We start from the raw sequence: 16,114 nt of genomic DNA on the forward strand, positions 1-16,114 counted from the left end.
TGCAAAATGGAGAACTTCCATCTGAAAATTGAATGAGGGTATGTACACTTCCTACATTAGACACGGTATCGTTTGATCCTCAGTTCTTTGGGAAACATCTTAGCCTAAATAATCATAGCTTCCCAGAAATGAAGGGCTTTGGATCTAAAAACAATTCTGCTGTTTCTTCAAGACAAACTTGCAAACTGATCTGGCTCAGCAAATATATTTTCTGATAAAATGCAGATCAAAAATAGGCAACAGCAGAGTCTAGCTTTCCTTTCAGAAGTATATAATTCAACATATAGAGAGCACTGATTTTTAAAAAACATTTTCCACCCAGAAGGGGCTTATTTCAAAACCCATAAATTTCACCAAAAAATCTTGACTTTTTCTAATTTTTCACAACAGTTTCCACAAAATTTTAACTATTTTTTTTATCAGAAATGTTATAAAGACTGTTACCAATACTTTTTGTTTACAAAAAAAGTTTACAAGTTTTTTGTAAAAATTTTCTTTTTTAAATTAACCATTTTTGGATGAATAAAACTGAGCATCTTTATACCTTGTATTACTGATTTCTGGGGGTGGAGGGGAGAGAACTGTGAAACACTTTTAAAAAAAAAGAAAGGGTCATTTTCAAACTCTGCAACATGGAAACAACTCTGAAATGTCAATTTAAAAAAAAATGCAATCAACCCTAACTACAGTTTCTAGGAGAGGGATTATTAACCTAATCTATGCAGACCACATCCTCAGCTGGAAAGTTGTGTTTAAAGGGGAAATGAGGATACCCCCTGAATCCTCAGCATAGAGCTAACATAGCTGGCTCTGTGTCACCGGCTCTTCACCCGCCATGTGAAGGAATCCCGAGACAGAAAAGGTGCATGTCAGAGGCGGGAAAGGGCAGGGAGCAGTGCATCATACTCTACTTGATCTTCAACCAGTTCAGTGCTCCCTAGTGTACTGCCGCATCTGGCATAAATTGGAGTAGCCCTAAAAATACCCCCACTCTAAGTCCACTCCTCACAAAGGCATGGGTAGGTGGGAATCATGCCTCATTTGATCAATATTTGCATGCACATGCTCTCCTGTGCACCCTAACAGCACAGAATATTTACTCTAGAGTAAAATTTTAATACATTTACATAATTCCCACCTCCAAGATAGAAATCTAATTTTTCCATATGTTATTCTAAAGACTTAGTAATACACCTAGATCGAAGTTAGGTCTTCAAAGATGCTGATTCCAAAACAATGTTTTATGTGTAAGATAGATTTAACTTTTTAAGTTGATTAAATATCTACCAAACAAAAACTAGCAAAAGTAACTGTCCTGTAAATGCAAAGTAGAAAATAATATATATTTTTAAAAAGCCTACAGAGAGCTAAGTAACGATAATAAATAATACAAGCTTTTCCTTTAGTAAAAAACAACAACAACAACAACAAACAACAAAACTGTGATTTTTGAGATAGACCTTACGTAAGCTAATCATTTTATAGGAAGATTATCAAGGTTCCTCCCCCACTCTGAACGCTAGGGTACAGATGTGGGGACCTGCATGAAAACCTCCTAAGCTTATCTTTACCAGCTTAGGTCAAAACTTCCCCAAGATATAAAATATTCCACCCTTTGTCCTTGGATTGGCCGCTACCACCACCAAACAAATACTGGTTACTAGGAAAAGCTGTTTGGAAAAGTCTTTCCCCACAAAATACTTCCCAAAACCTTGCACCTCACTTCCTGGACAAGGTTTGGTAAAAAGCCTCACCAATTTGCATAGGTGACCACAGACCTTGGTAAAAAGCCTCACCAATTTGCATAGGTGACCACAGACCCAAACCCTTGGATCTGAGAACAATGAAAAAGCATTCAGTTTTCTTACAAGAAGACTTTTAATAGAAATAGGAGTAAATAGAAGTAAAGAAATCTCCTCTGTAAAATCAGGATAGTAGATACTTTACAGGGTAATTAGATTCAAAACATAGAGAATCCCTCTAGGCAAAACCTTAAGTTACAAAAAAGATACACAGACAGAAATAGTTATTCTATTCAGCACAATTCTTTTCTCAGCCATTTAAAGAAATCATAATCTAACGCATACCTAGCTAGATTACTTACTAAAAGTTCTAAGACTCCATTCCTGGTCTATCCCTGACAAAAGCAGCATACAGACAAACAGAGACCCTTTGTTTCTCTCCCTCCTCCCAGCTTTTGAAAGTATCTTGTCTCCTCATTGGTCATTTTGGTCAGGTGCCAGCGAGGTTACCTTTAGCTTCTTAACCCTTTACAGGTGATAGGAGTTTTCCTCGGGCCAGGAGGGGTTTTAAAGGGGTGTACCCTTCCCTTTATATTTATGACAAAGATAAAGAGAAGGGAGAAGACAGAAGTAAAATATATATATATATAAAGGAACATAACTGAAGCAAGTGAAGGCAGTGTCCAATTATAACAAAATATTGTAAAAATAAATGAGACAGCCCTCAACTCCACAAAGGAAACTGCATAGGTAGAAACTTGTACCAACATGGAGTCCTCCTGAAGTCAGTCAAGCTCCACATGGGCACAAGAGTACATCTCTATGAATCTGATTGCAGGATACACCTAGTTACATTTACATCCAGTTTAGGGTCCCTTTCCACTGCCTAAGTAGCATAAAGCAGCCTTAGGTTATGTCTACACAGTCGTTGAGAAGTGTCATAATTCGTAGCTCATGTAGAGGTACACACACTAACTCTGTTCAAACAAGCAGTGTGGCCACAGTGATATGGACAGTTGCTCAGAGTAACCACTCAAGTATATAGCCAGCTGCTTTTGCCACTGTGTTCACACTGCTATTTTGCTAGCTTGACGTGAGCTAGTGTTCATCTACCCAAGCTGGAAATTATACCTCCCAGTTGCTACACAGACATACCCTTTTAGTATAAATGAGAATCAGGCCCACCTGTGTTCAAAGAGAGAGGATTTTCTGCTGGAATCTGATTTCTACCTCTACAATGTTTCCTGCATAACATTTCAATTTCAACTTAACAGTTGAAAAAGCTGCAAACATTTTGTTTCTCTTCAAGGTCATGTGTTTTATTCCTGTGACATTTGGAAGAATTAATTGCTGATGACAGCGTTTTCCTCTCAGTGTAATAAACCACACCAAGATAGAATGTTCTAATTCACAAAAACAGTAATTTTAGCAAGAAGAAGAAAACAGACTATTTCAAAACTTAGACATATAATAGATTTGGATTTATAATTGGTTACTGAAATACACTTAAGACCATTCCTACATCTTTACCAAACGTAATGTAGTTTTTCATCTGACAGTTGGATAGTAATAAAGGCTGACAATTACATTCTAAATGTGAATTCTCTTACCTCTCAATACTAATTTTTGTGAAATGTCACTTTGCTATGTGGGCTGAACAACAGATTATATTTTGTAAAGATATTCAGAAATCAGATTTCTGTTTTGTGGAAGTGACTATTGTCAAATTACTTGCTACAAAATATGTACTTTAGCACAAATTTGATTCGTACACCCTACATTTAAAAAAGAAAAAGAAAAAACCCATCTGCACCAAAAAAGACTGATCACTGGCATCTTTTCTAGAGTTTATGTCTTGTATAGAAGCCCATGTCAGTCACAGATGATCTGCTCAGAAACACAGATCTATGCAGAATGCCAACCACAACTCTCACTGAGGGATTACAACATATAAGGGAGCTTCAGCTGGCCCTTTTTGCTCCAAGAAACAAATCCTTAAGCCAAAGCTTTTCCCTGGATTCTCAATGCTGAAAAATACAGAACTTGTGTTTTGAAGGTAAAAATTAAAAACTATATGAAAAAGTGCTTATAAGTGCTACACAATGTGTTGCTTTTTACCAATGCTGAACACATCCATTGCTTTGAAAAGGCAACAGCATAAAGTAACCCAACTACATAAAAATGATTATTTCCAACTACTTATGTTTAAAATGAATCCTCACAGAGGAAGACAATGCATGTTTAAATTTATCTTACCTGCCTAAGTCTTGAATTTTATTTCCTAAATTTTAAAGAAAACTAATTATGCAAAGAGCGTAAATAAACAATTATAGGCTGATTGCACTAAAATATACAAGTTATCAGCTAGAACAATGCAAAGACAGAATTCTGTACTTGTCACCTTTTCTTCCTCTGCCATCAACCCCCAAGACAGAGTCCACACAAATGTGACTCATAACAAGGTGAAAGAAAAAAAAAAAGAGCCAATTTACTCAAGAGGAAATGGAAGTGCTAGTGGAAATGACTGTTAATTTTAGCAGATTGAAGTATGATGAAAGCTCAGTGAAGGGAGAATTTAGTGAATTAAGACAAGGTCTTTCAGCTTCCCATTAAAATAATTACCCAACATTCTCTTGATTAAGAAATGCATGCAAATGTATATAATTTTCAAACCTGATGTGAAGCGTATATACTGTTACAAGTAAATACTTCACAATACATTTTAAAGCTAAAGCCATGTACACATGTGAATGGTAATCGGGATTTAATTAAGAACACCTTAATAGATGCCCCAAAAGCCCCAGTCCCACCATTGAGGAAGATGGCTGAGTGAATTAAAAAAAAAAAAAGATGACCGACAACCAGGTTTAGAGGTGAAATAAAGGCAGTTATGAAAAATATGATAAATGTAATAAAGGGAAGATGACAATGGATACAAATCAGAAGTTAGGAATTGTAGAAAATTGATAAGGGAAGCAAAAGGACATAAGGAGAAATATCTGGCCATCACAGTTAAGGATAATAAGGAAGAGTTTTTTGAGTGTTTGAGAAACAAAAACAATCCTAACAAAGGTATTGGTCCATAACTAGATGGAAATGGTATAATTATCAATAATAATGCAGAAATGGCTCCAAAGGCAATCCTGGCAATTACAGGACACTTCCTTACCAAGAAAATTAGTTGAAATTATAGTGAAGAACAGAATCATCAGAAACATTCTATAAACAGCATAAGATATTGGGAAAGCAGCAACACAGCTTTTGTAAAGAGAAGTCATGTCTTACCAATCTATTAGAGTTCTCTGAGTGTGTGAACAAGGATATGGACAAGAGTGATCCAGTTGATATATTGTACTTGGACTTTTGCCATGTTTACACTACTGGCCAAGAGGCAGAAGATATGTCAATGGGAGAGTGTCTCCCATCAACATAGGGTGGTGTAGACAATGCTGTAAATCGACCAAAGTTACGTTGACTTCAGTTATGTAACTTACGTAAGTGAATTAGCATAACTTAGACCAACTTATAGTGGTAGTGTGTAGACCAGCCTTTTCAGAAAGCCTTGACAAGGTCCCTCATCAAAGACTCTTACACAAACAAAGCAGTAATAGGATAAGAGGAAAGGTCCTCTCATGGATCAGTAACTGGTTAAAAGATAGGAAACAGAGTTGGAATAAATGGTCAATTTTCACAATGGAAAGATGCAAATAGAAGGGACCTCCAAGGATCTATACCAGGACTATTCATAAGTGATTTTGAAAAAGGGGTGAACAATGAGGAGGCAAAATTTACAGATGATACAAAATTACTCAGGATAGTTAAGTTCAAAGTTGACTGCAAAGCGTTACAAAAGGGATCTCAAAAACTGGATGATTGGGTTACAAAACGGAAAATTAAATTCAATGTTGAAAAGTGCAAAGTAACACACATTAGAAAAAATCCCAACTGAACACACAAAATGATGGAGTCTAAATTAGCTGTTACCACTTAAGAAAAGGATCTTAGAGTCATGATGAATAGTTCTCTGAAAACATCCACCCAATGTGTAGCAGCAACACAAAAAAACCCTAATAGAATGTTAAGAACCATTGGGAAAGGGATAGATAATAAGAGAGAAAATATCATAATGCCCTCAGTGAATACTGCATGAAGGTCTAGACTCCCCATCCAAAAAAACAACCAAACAAAAAAACAGATATAGAAGAACTGGAAAAGATGTAGAAAAGGACAACAAAAATTACTAAAGGGATTGAACAGCTTTCAAAGAAGGAGATGATTAAAAAGATAGGAACTATTCAGTTTAGAAAAGAGACAACTAAGGGGGTATGATAGAGGTCTGTAAATTCATGAATGGGATAGAGAAAATGAAGAGGGAAAAGTGATTTACTTTTTCGCATAATGTAAAAACCAGGGGTCACTCAGTCAGTCACCATAAGGTTTAAAACACACGTAAGGAAGTACTTCATATAACACATAGTCAACCTGTGGAAATTGTTGCCGGGGATGTGGCGAAGGCCAAAAGTATAAATGGATTCAAGAAAGACTTAGATAAGTTCATGGAGGATAGGTCCATCAGTGGCTATTAACCAAGATGGTCAGGGATGCAACTCCATGCCCTGGGTGTCTCTAAAACTTCAACTGCCAGAAGCTGGGACTGAATGATGGGATGGATCACTCAGAATTGTCTTGTTCTGTTAATTCCCTCTGAGACATCTGCCAGTGGCCACCATCATTGCCAGTATATTGAGCTAGATACTGGTCTGATCCAGTATGGCTGTATTTATGTTATTATGTTCAATAAATATTCCTGTTCTCTATTTGGAGGAAAAAAAGATGATCTAGTCTCATCATATGGTGATAACACTCTTTCTATTACACTAGTGTCTCTGGTAGATGTTAAACAGAAGCTACTAATGATAGATAGTTTAAATCAGCAGGGGCAGATAACTTGCATCCAAGAGTTTTAAGAAAGCTGACAGAGGGCAGGCCTTCACTACCCACCAATTCGGCGGGTAGTGATCGATCTATCGGGAATTAATTTATCACGTCTCATCTAGAAGTGATAAAATCGATCCCCGAACATGCTCCCCATCGACTCTGGAACTCCAGCTCACAAGAGGCGGAAGCAGAGTCGACAGGGGAGTGGCAGCAGTCAACTCGCTGCCGTCCTCACAGCCAGTTGACCTAAGATATGCCAACTATTCACGTAGCTGAAGTTGCGTATCTTCGGTCGACCCCGCCCCGTCCCACTGCATAGACCAGGGCTGAGTAGCTCATTGGACCATTCAGGTTGATTTTCAATGAGTCTTGGAGCACTGGGAAAGTTTCCGAAGACTGGAAGAAAGCTAGTGTTGTACCGTTTTTTAACAAGGGTAAATGGGATGACCTGGGTAATTATAAGTCTGGCAGCCTGACATCAATCCCGGGCAAGATAATGGAGTGGAGTTACAGGGAGAGTGGTAAATAATGAAGAAAGTTCACAAATTCAGAGCGATTTGGATCGCTTAGTGAACTGCGTGCAAGGAAACTATATGCATTTTAATACGGCTGAATGTAAATGTATACATTTAGGAAGAAAGAAAATAGGTCATACATACAGGATGGGGGATTCCATATTGGGAAGCAGTGACTCTGAAAATGATTTGAACATGAAATCCCAGTGTGATGCTGTAGTCAAAACAGCTCATGTGATCCTGGGATGCGTAAACAGGAGTATCTCAAGTAACTGTAGCAAGGTTTTGTTACTTCTGTATTTGTCACTGGCATTACTGCTATTGGAATGCTGTGTCCAGTTCTGGTGCCCACAGTTCAAGAAGGATGTTGATAAAGTTGAGAGAGTCCAGAGAAGAGCCACAAAAATAACTAAAGGATTAGAAAACATGCCTTATAGTGAGATACACAAAAGAGCTCAATCTATTTAGCTTAATGAAGAGAAGGTAAAGAAGTGATTTGGTTACAATCTGTAAGCATCTACATGGGGAACAAATATTTAATAATGGGGTGTTCAGTCTAGCAAAGAAAGGTATAACATGATTTAATGGCTACAAGTTGAAGCTAGACGAATTCAGACTGAAAATAAGCTATAAATTTGTGATAGTGATGAAAATCGACAATTGGAACACTTTACCAAGTGTCATGGCGGATTCTCCATCACTGACAATTTTAAAACAAGATTTCACATTTTTCTAAAAGATCTGCTCTAGGAATTCTTTTGGGGAAGTTCTATGGACAATATTATGCAAGAGTTTATAGTAGATGATTACAATAGTCCCATCTGGCCTTGGAACCTGTGAGTATTTAAAAACTGTTTATATATTGAAAATATAAAAAAGGATTTATATGAAACTTTGAAATCTGATGCTCTCAACCCATAATAAGAAAATAGCATTTGCATGTGTGGCCTATGAATGGAAATACATTACCAATTGACTCTTAAGGCCCAATCTTACAGGGGTATATTACTGAGTATTCAAATCAATGGGACTCCTCATGCAAATAATCACTATGTAAGAGCTTTGCAGGACTAGGCCACTAGATTCTAAGTGTTTAGGGGAGGAACCATCACATTTGTGGTGCTGTAGAAATAGTACTTAGTTATCGTCAAAACCATAAGAAGATACACTAACGTATGTCAAAATTTCACATACAGTGAGAGATGAGTCACAAAACATTTGGAGATAAAATTCAGAAGTTTGACTTTTTATCCAAACCTCTTTATCCTAGTAGTCAGAATGGGAACCTGGTAATGTCATATTTTCTTGGAAAATAATTGATGCGTCATGATTTCAGCCAGGACAAAAATAGTGCAAGAACAGCTCTTCTTGTAATGTTTTGGTAATTTGGCTTCTGGGCCTGGACATAAGTAGAAAGGACTACAAAAATGCATGCCTTAATGCAGCAGACCAAACTGTAGCTTTTAAAGACATAGCCACAAGAGGGTAGTATGGAAGGACAGTGCAGTAGAGGCAGTTCCCAGAGGAATTCGGCCTCCATAGGAGAGATGCAGGCAGAATGATTCCAAGTGTAACAGGAGATGTGCTCCACAGTCATTGCTGCACCCAGCTGGTATGAAATTCAGCAGGGCTACAGTTTTGCCCACAAATCACTCCTTTCAGGTTTCTAGGAGTGCAGCCAGTGGCACCTTGACTCCCCTGGTATTTGCATTGTGTGAGCACAAATACAGAGCTGGCTGCATACTGTGCAGCTACAGTAAAGAATGGTTCCCTACAACAACTCTGGTGAAACCAGAATCGGCCTCAAAAGGCAAAGGCAAAGTTTGTATTCAGTAAGTCAGTGAGCTGCATGGGGGTGGATCCTTGCACCTGGCTAGAGGTCAGTAAAGGCTCCCCACTTTAGGCATAATTATTTTAACAAAAATATATTTTCACTGTTGTATACAATTTGCTTTATATAATGCTATTATTGCCTATCGGTCCTGCATTTTTTTCCAATCTCTTTTGCTTCCCATTTGAGATAGAGTGAATTGCAAGTGGAAGAGTTATTTCTGAAATTGGAAACCATTAGAATAAATTCATTGGTGATGCTTTTTACATTTGTTGCTATTCAGTTCCATTTGTAGTGAGTGGATTATTTACAACGCACAATATACACCAACATGCACATAAATATTTTTGCATATGTATGAACCTAATCTGAGCAACATTTATCAGGTTTTCTGGAAAACACACACAAAATATATTCTAAATGAGGCACTGTTTAGATGATGGCAAATTCACATTTTAGAAGCTACAATAATTGAAATACAGAGGTTGATTTTTATGTACTAAAATTTCCTGTACTGGAGCTAGTATTGTACTTTTTTCAGAGTAGCAGCCGTGTCAGTCTGTATTCGCAAAAAGAAAAGGAGTACTTGTGGCACCTTAGAGACTAACCAATTTATTTATTTGTGAGCTACAGCTCACTTCATCGGATGCATACTGTGGAAACTGCAGAAGACATTATATACACAGAGACCATGAAACAATACCTCCTCCCACCCCACTCTCCTGCTGGTAATAGCTTATCTAAAGTGATCACTCTCCTTACAATGTGTATGATCATCAAGGTGGGCCATTTCCAGCACAAATCCAGGTTTTCTCATCCCCTACCCCCATACACACACAAACTCACTCTCCTGCTGGTAATAGCTCATCCAAACTGACCACTCTCCTTACAATGTGTATGATTGTCATAAATATAAAGGGAAGGGTAAACCCCTTTGAAATCCCTCCTGGCCAGGGGAAAGCTCCTCTCACCTGTAAAGGGTTAAGAAGCTAAAGGTAACCTCGCTGGCACCTGACCAAAATGACCAATGAGGAGACAAGATACTTTCAAAAGCTGGGAGGAGGGAGAGAAACAAAGGGTCTGTGTGTCTGTCTATATGCTGGTTTCTGCCGGGGATAGACCAGGAATGGAGTCTTAGAACTTTTAGTAAGTAATCTAGCTAGGTATGTGTTAGATTATGATTTCTTTAAATGGCTGAGAAAAGAATTGTGTTGAACAGAATAACTATTTCTGTCTGTGTATCTTTTTTGTAACTTAAGGTTTTGCCTAGAGGAGTTCTCTATGTTTTTGAATCTAATTACCCTGTAAGATATCTACCATCCTGATTTTACAGGGGGGATTTCTTTATTTCTATTTACTTCTATTTTTATCAAAAGTCTTCTTGTAAGAAACTGAATGCTTTTTCATTGTTCTCAGATCCAAGGGTTTGGGTCTGTAGTCAGCTAGGCAAATTGGTGAGGCTTTTTACCAAACCTTGTCCAGGAAGTGGGGTGCAAGGTTTTGGGAAGTATTTTGGGGGGAAAGACGCGTCCAAACAGCTCTTCCCCAGTAACCAGTATTAGTTTGGTGGTGGTAGCGGCCAATCCAAGGACGACGGGTGGAATATTTTGTACCTTGGGGAAGTTTTGACCTAAGCTGGTAAAGATAAGCTTAGGAGGTTTTTCATGCAGGTCCCCACATCTGTACCCTACAGTTCAGAGTGGGGGATGAACCTTGACAATGATAATCAAGGGGGGCCATTTCCAGCATAAATCCAAGTTTAACCAGAACAAGTATTGTACTTGTTTACAGCTATCAAGCCCCTTGAAGGATTTTCACAATATTTAAATGTTCAGAAGTAGTTAGCTGAATGCTAACACAGTGTGAATATTCTGCACAGTGTTCAATTTCTTCAACGGTAAGACTTGAACAAATAGTCAATCTACTGCATTATGTGGTCAACAGCAAATATATCGTTTTCAACAGGACTGAATTTCTGTTACCTTTTTAATTTAATGAAAGGCCTTAAAAGTAGAATGGATTTATTTTCCTACTTCATATACTTAATGGATTATATGTGAGGTAACTGGGTTCTAGCCCACGAAAGCTTATGCCAAATAAATTTGTTAGTCTCTAAGGTGCCACAAAGACTCCTCGTTGTTTTTGCTGATACAGACTAACACGGCTACCACTCTGAAACCTGAGCACTCCAGGTGTGCTTTAGTTTGTCACAATTAATAAGTGTTATCTCAGATCCCACAGATTAGTTATTGTAAGCATATAGCTAAAAAGGTGGCAATTACAAGAAAAAAATGATTGAAAAGAGGAAGAGAGGAGACAAGTTTTTTTAAGCAATGGCTAATTAAATGTTGTGTATTTCTCTTCTCTTACAAGAGTTGAAGGGTAAATCTGATGTAATCCCAACTGTATTTTAGACTTCACAAATCAACAAAAATTTGGACTGAGCTACTCACAAGCCATACATATGCAACAAGCTTTGCTTTTTATATTTTCATTATTCCATCCTTTCATGACATTGTGCATTCAAATGACTGCAGCTGTCACAGAAAAATCAAGCTCCCTTAAATCTTGAACAAACCTGTTCAGTGCTAGATGAAAAACTACAATGACAATTTTAAAGAATATTCAGCTAGAAAACTCTAATGAACAGTTTTTTTCTTATAACATGATTAATGGCTTAAGTCTTACAGGAAAGAAAAAAAGAGTTGGAGTGTCCTGGCCTGTAGTGACCATTCCATGGTCTGTCACAGAATAAATAAAAAGGGAAAGACCAATTAGATCTTTCCTCTCCTTGCTAATGGAGAGTTGTTCCCTACAGTATATTCCCAAGAGTTTCGGCAAATCTAATATCACATGAATCAAGTGAAAGGATTTCCATTATTCCTCTGAGGAGACTTTCCACACTCTGATAGACCTCTTTATTAGGGTTTCAGGGTTTGGGTTTTGGATTTTTTTATGTGGGGAAGGTGGCACAATTTCATCCCATTACTCCAAATAACAACACTCAGGGGACCAGAAGAAATTCTTCCTTCTCGAGGTTTGCGCTTGTAAAGTACTTGAATACTGGCATCATACCTCCTCTTAGTAATCACCTAGCTAAACTACACATACCTTCACACATACAATCTTTCCTCAATGTCATTCCTTTTAGTTCCTTAATTGTTTCTGTTGTTCTTGTTTCCTGGATTCCCTGAACTATGTTGACATCTTTTTGGTATTCGGGTGCTTGAAATCATACACACTGATTCATTTTAACGTTATTTGTATTTAAGTACACTTTTCAGCTTTTATCATTTCTTCTTCACTTTTTTTAGTCATTTCCCACAGCACAGTCCTTAACATGAGCTCAATAATGCAGAAATGTATCCACCTAAGACTTTTTTCACCACACACGCTTCCCACATAAAACTGCCCGAGATAATTTTATTAACCCTTCTAACTGCTGAGGTTTCAGCTGAAATGTAATTCATTAGTCATCTGGCTAAAACTCTGTTAGAAGATCCCTTGCCATCATTTCTCTTCAGTTTAGATATAACATTAATCAACAACAAAACTCTATTCTGGCTTTAATTCTACTCTTGTATTTACTTGACATGCTATTACATAAGCACAGTACTGTAAATTTACTCCCTTTGTAACTGATTCACATCCAATTCCCTTGGGATCTGATAAAAGCAACTTTATGAAGGAGAATTCAGGGGACAAAATGAAAGGAGAGGCAATACCTTCTCATTTTAAAAAGATGGAAAACAGACTCAAGTAATTACTTATTTTAATTTATTTCCAGCTAATGAAAACAAGTAAAAGAGAACCCTACAAAATCCACCAGTGAAGCTTCTGGAGTATCAGAAGATGCAGATTCCGTTACAGGTTTTTTTCCCGTCTCCCTCCTTTGATGATTTGTGAATCTGTCTGTACAAACTTAGGAATTCTGGTTGACACTATGAAATTATGGGGGATACTATGAAAATTGCTCTACCATGAATGCCATCATGAATTACCAGCCTGAAAAGCCTGTCTTCCTCAGACTGAGGACAATGGGAAGGTACTTAATATTAATAACAGTGCTTTGAATGGACAATACAGCTACTAAGTAGGTTTGCTCAAGATGAGAAAGTAGGACCAGTAGAAATTTACCAGGAGCAGAACAAATGAAGTAAAATTTTGAAAGGGGGTCATATAAATTAGAGAGCCACACAGAAAGAGGAAGCATTGGGCAGGAGAGAGCAAGGTCACAGGAGCTGGTGAAGAAGAGTCCATGAAGGAGAAGCCACTCAACATGTAACAACATCCATGAGGCAGGGGAAACCCTGCCTGCTTTCCTTCCTTCCTGGACATAGATGGCCCCAAGGGAAGGGTGAACTTGTAAGAGGAACTACAATTAGGATGTTCACTGTTTTCTAAATGTGTACTCTCTTGTGCTTTATATAATTACGTAAAAGAGCAACGGTGTTAGACTCTGGGCAAAGTGTGGGTGTGGGGGTTATATGTTTCACAACTATTCTGTGCTTCCAGAGAGACTAACTGTAAACCAGAAGCATCATACTCTGAAATGCTGTTCTGGGAAAAGCTGTGTTTAAATACAGGGGAATCCAGATGGTCAGCACTGAGCCTGGAGAGGCTACACCGCTGGACAATGGGTTCCACTTCTCAGAATGGGCATTAGTCATGGGTCTGTATTCTGAGAGAATGCACAGAGACTCCCAAGATAGGGGTAGAGGCTGGATGCCATTCAAGCCCCAGGAACCCAGATGTTTTGATCCCCATCACAAGCAGTTCAGTGGATGATTATCAACAGGACACCTGACTGCAGGTATGCTACATCCCATTTAATCTTTTTCCTCTCGTCAGTGTAATGGATCTGTTATTCAGTAAATTCTAAATTGTGGAGGGTGGATGACATCTTGATAGTCAAGTAACTTCTTCTAAAATCAAGACCACAGCGGGAGAGCTACATACATGGTAATGTAGATGATTTAGAGAATGAGGAGACATCCTCTACCCAAATCCCACTTAACAAGTATTTGTACCACAAGAAAAATCTTTGCAAGCCATGACAGAAAAGGAATGCACCTCACCAGGGAGATCACTGTGGGCCAATATTCCACTCACATGTCTGTGACTGCGCGCGAGCACACACACACACAAGTATATAAATTAAATAATCAGAATCAGAATAATAATTAATAAAATCAGTGAAATCAGATCAGTGACATGAGAGATGTAAGCCTCCTTCCAAGAAATTAAAAAAAGATGCAAAAGAACTTGCTGACCGAGTGGCTCAAGTTAAGGCAGGCTTGAACAGGCATCCAAACATACTAACTATGACTGCTGCTCATTACAGTAAACAAGATGACCTCTCTGTTACCGTTTCCTCTCCTTCCCCACACCTGCAGTTTGTTTGTTGTATCCATCTGTTGTTGTATGCTGAGACAAGTATGCAGCACAAGTTTTATATTTTTAATGTGTGTACAGTGCCTAGGACAATGAGGCTTTGATCCCAGACTGGGGAATCTAGGGAATAACACAACACAAATAAAAAATAAGGATGTTAATAACTAACTCATGTAGAGAAGAGATTTCAAATGACAGAGCAGCCCAAAGGAGACACGCTGTGACTGAGGTTTTGTCCTCTTTGTCACCTTGGAACTAGGAATTGGATCCTGCAAGGTTCTCAATGCTCTAAAATCCCACTTAGTTCCCCCCATCATCAACTTACCATCAGTAAAGCAAAATCAGAAACTTTTCATCTTCACTCAAAACCTTCATTCCCTGTCCTGGCTGCACAGCAGATAATGCCATGATTCTTCACCTTCCCCAGGTTCACAACCTACAGCCATACTTGATTCTTCTCTCTACATATGGGTTTTTGTTAAACCCTGCAACTTCTTCCTTCACAACATTGCTAAAATATATTTTTTGCTTTTCTCCCTTCCTCCCAAAACCCTTTGAAAATCTTAAGTTGCTACAGCCTCTTTTTCTCTTTAGTCTTTGTAACACTTGCCTCACTGCTTCCTCTTGATCTGTCCAAAATGAGGTTGCCAAATTCACCTTCCTTAACTGTTCTTCTGACTGCATCTCTCTCTCTCTCTCTCTCTCTCACACACACACTTCCCTTTACTAATCCCGTTCTGCATCATTTTCAACTCCCTCATCCTTACTTACAAAGTTCTGTACAGCTCTGAATCCTACCTACATCTAATCATTGGAGACCCATCAGATTTCTCTTTGGATTATTCAATCTGCCAGTCATGCACCTCTCTCCATACCCCTATATTATCCTTTTCCCATGATGCCCCTTCACCTCCTTGATCCTACATTCTCAACAAGCTCTCCTGAGATCTTCAAATGCCTCCTCTAAACTCAGTTTCCACCTAGTCCCTCAAAGATCCTTTGATTCTCTTTAAACAATAAAATACTTAAATGATTTGCTAAAATAAAAATCTATTAATTAACATGATGCTTACTATAACAGAGCATCCCCATAAGCTTATATTCCTTTACCTCTCCCTTTATCCCCATTGGCTTGTATGCCACCTGGTGTCATGTGTAAACATGATTAATTTAGAGTGTAAGCTCTCCAGAACTATGACTCTGAGTTTGGCTTTGAAAAATGCATCACACCCCTAAGGTGTTATGTTAAATAATAATAGTAAACTTTAGAAAACTCAATATAATTTTCTTATGTTTTGGCCCAGAAAACAGTAGATTGTAAACATCTAATAGCTATTCTGGCTTCCTCACATGAAAAATAAAGCATCAGATTTCTAAATTTTTAGCCTATCATGGGCTTACCTAAGACAGTAGGTGTCTTGTAAAGTGAGGTTCCCTTCATTTTACAGCAATAAACTGAAATTTAACTCAAAATGGCCATCTGAAGGTTTTTTTAAATTCTGTAACAAACAACAGTCCTTTGCTGATCCAGCCAAGAGGTGAAGTCAGAGTTAGGCCTCTTAGCAGGCCAGTTTTCTTGAGCAAAGATGGGGAAATAATTCCTCCCTTGCCTTGTCCTAGCTGCACTCAGAACTGTCCCCCAGGAAAAAAAAAACAAAAAACAGCCAACCCTTTGTATCTTTCCAGCTGGGCCC

At 38.2% G+C, this 16,114-nt stretch overlaps 1 long non-coding RNA gene across 2 annotated transcripts in view; it reads right to left on the minus strand.

Moving 5' to 3' along the window:
* LOC144930539 (uncharacterized) overlaps positions 1-16,114 on the minus strand; it is an 803,962-nt gene that overhangs the window by 525,388 nt on the left and 262,460 nt on the right. The window lies entirely within an intron of this gene.

This window comes from Lepidochelys kempii, chromosome 5, assembly GCF_965140285.1.
Source record: "Lepidochelys kempii isolate rLepKem1 chromosome 5, rLepKem1.hap1, whole genome shotgun sequence".
In the NCBI taxonomy this organism is placed as follows: Eukaryota; Metazoa; Chordata; order Testudines; family Cheloniidae; genus Lepidochelys; species Lepidochelys kempii.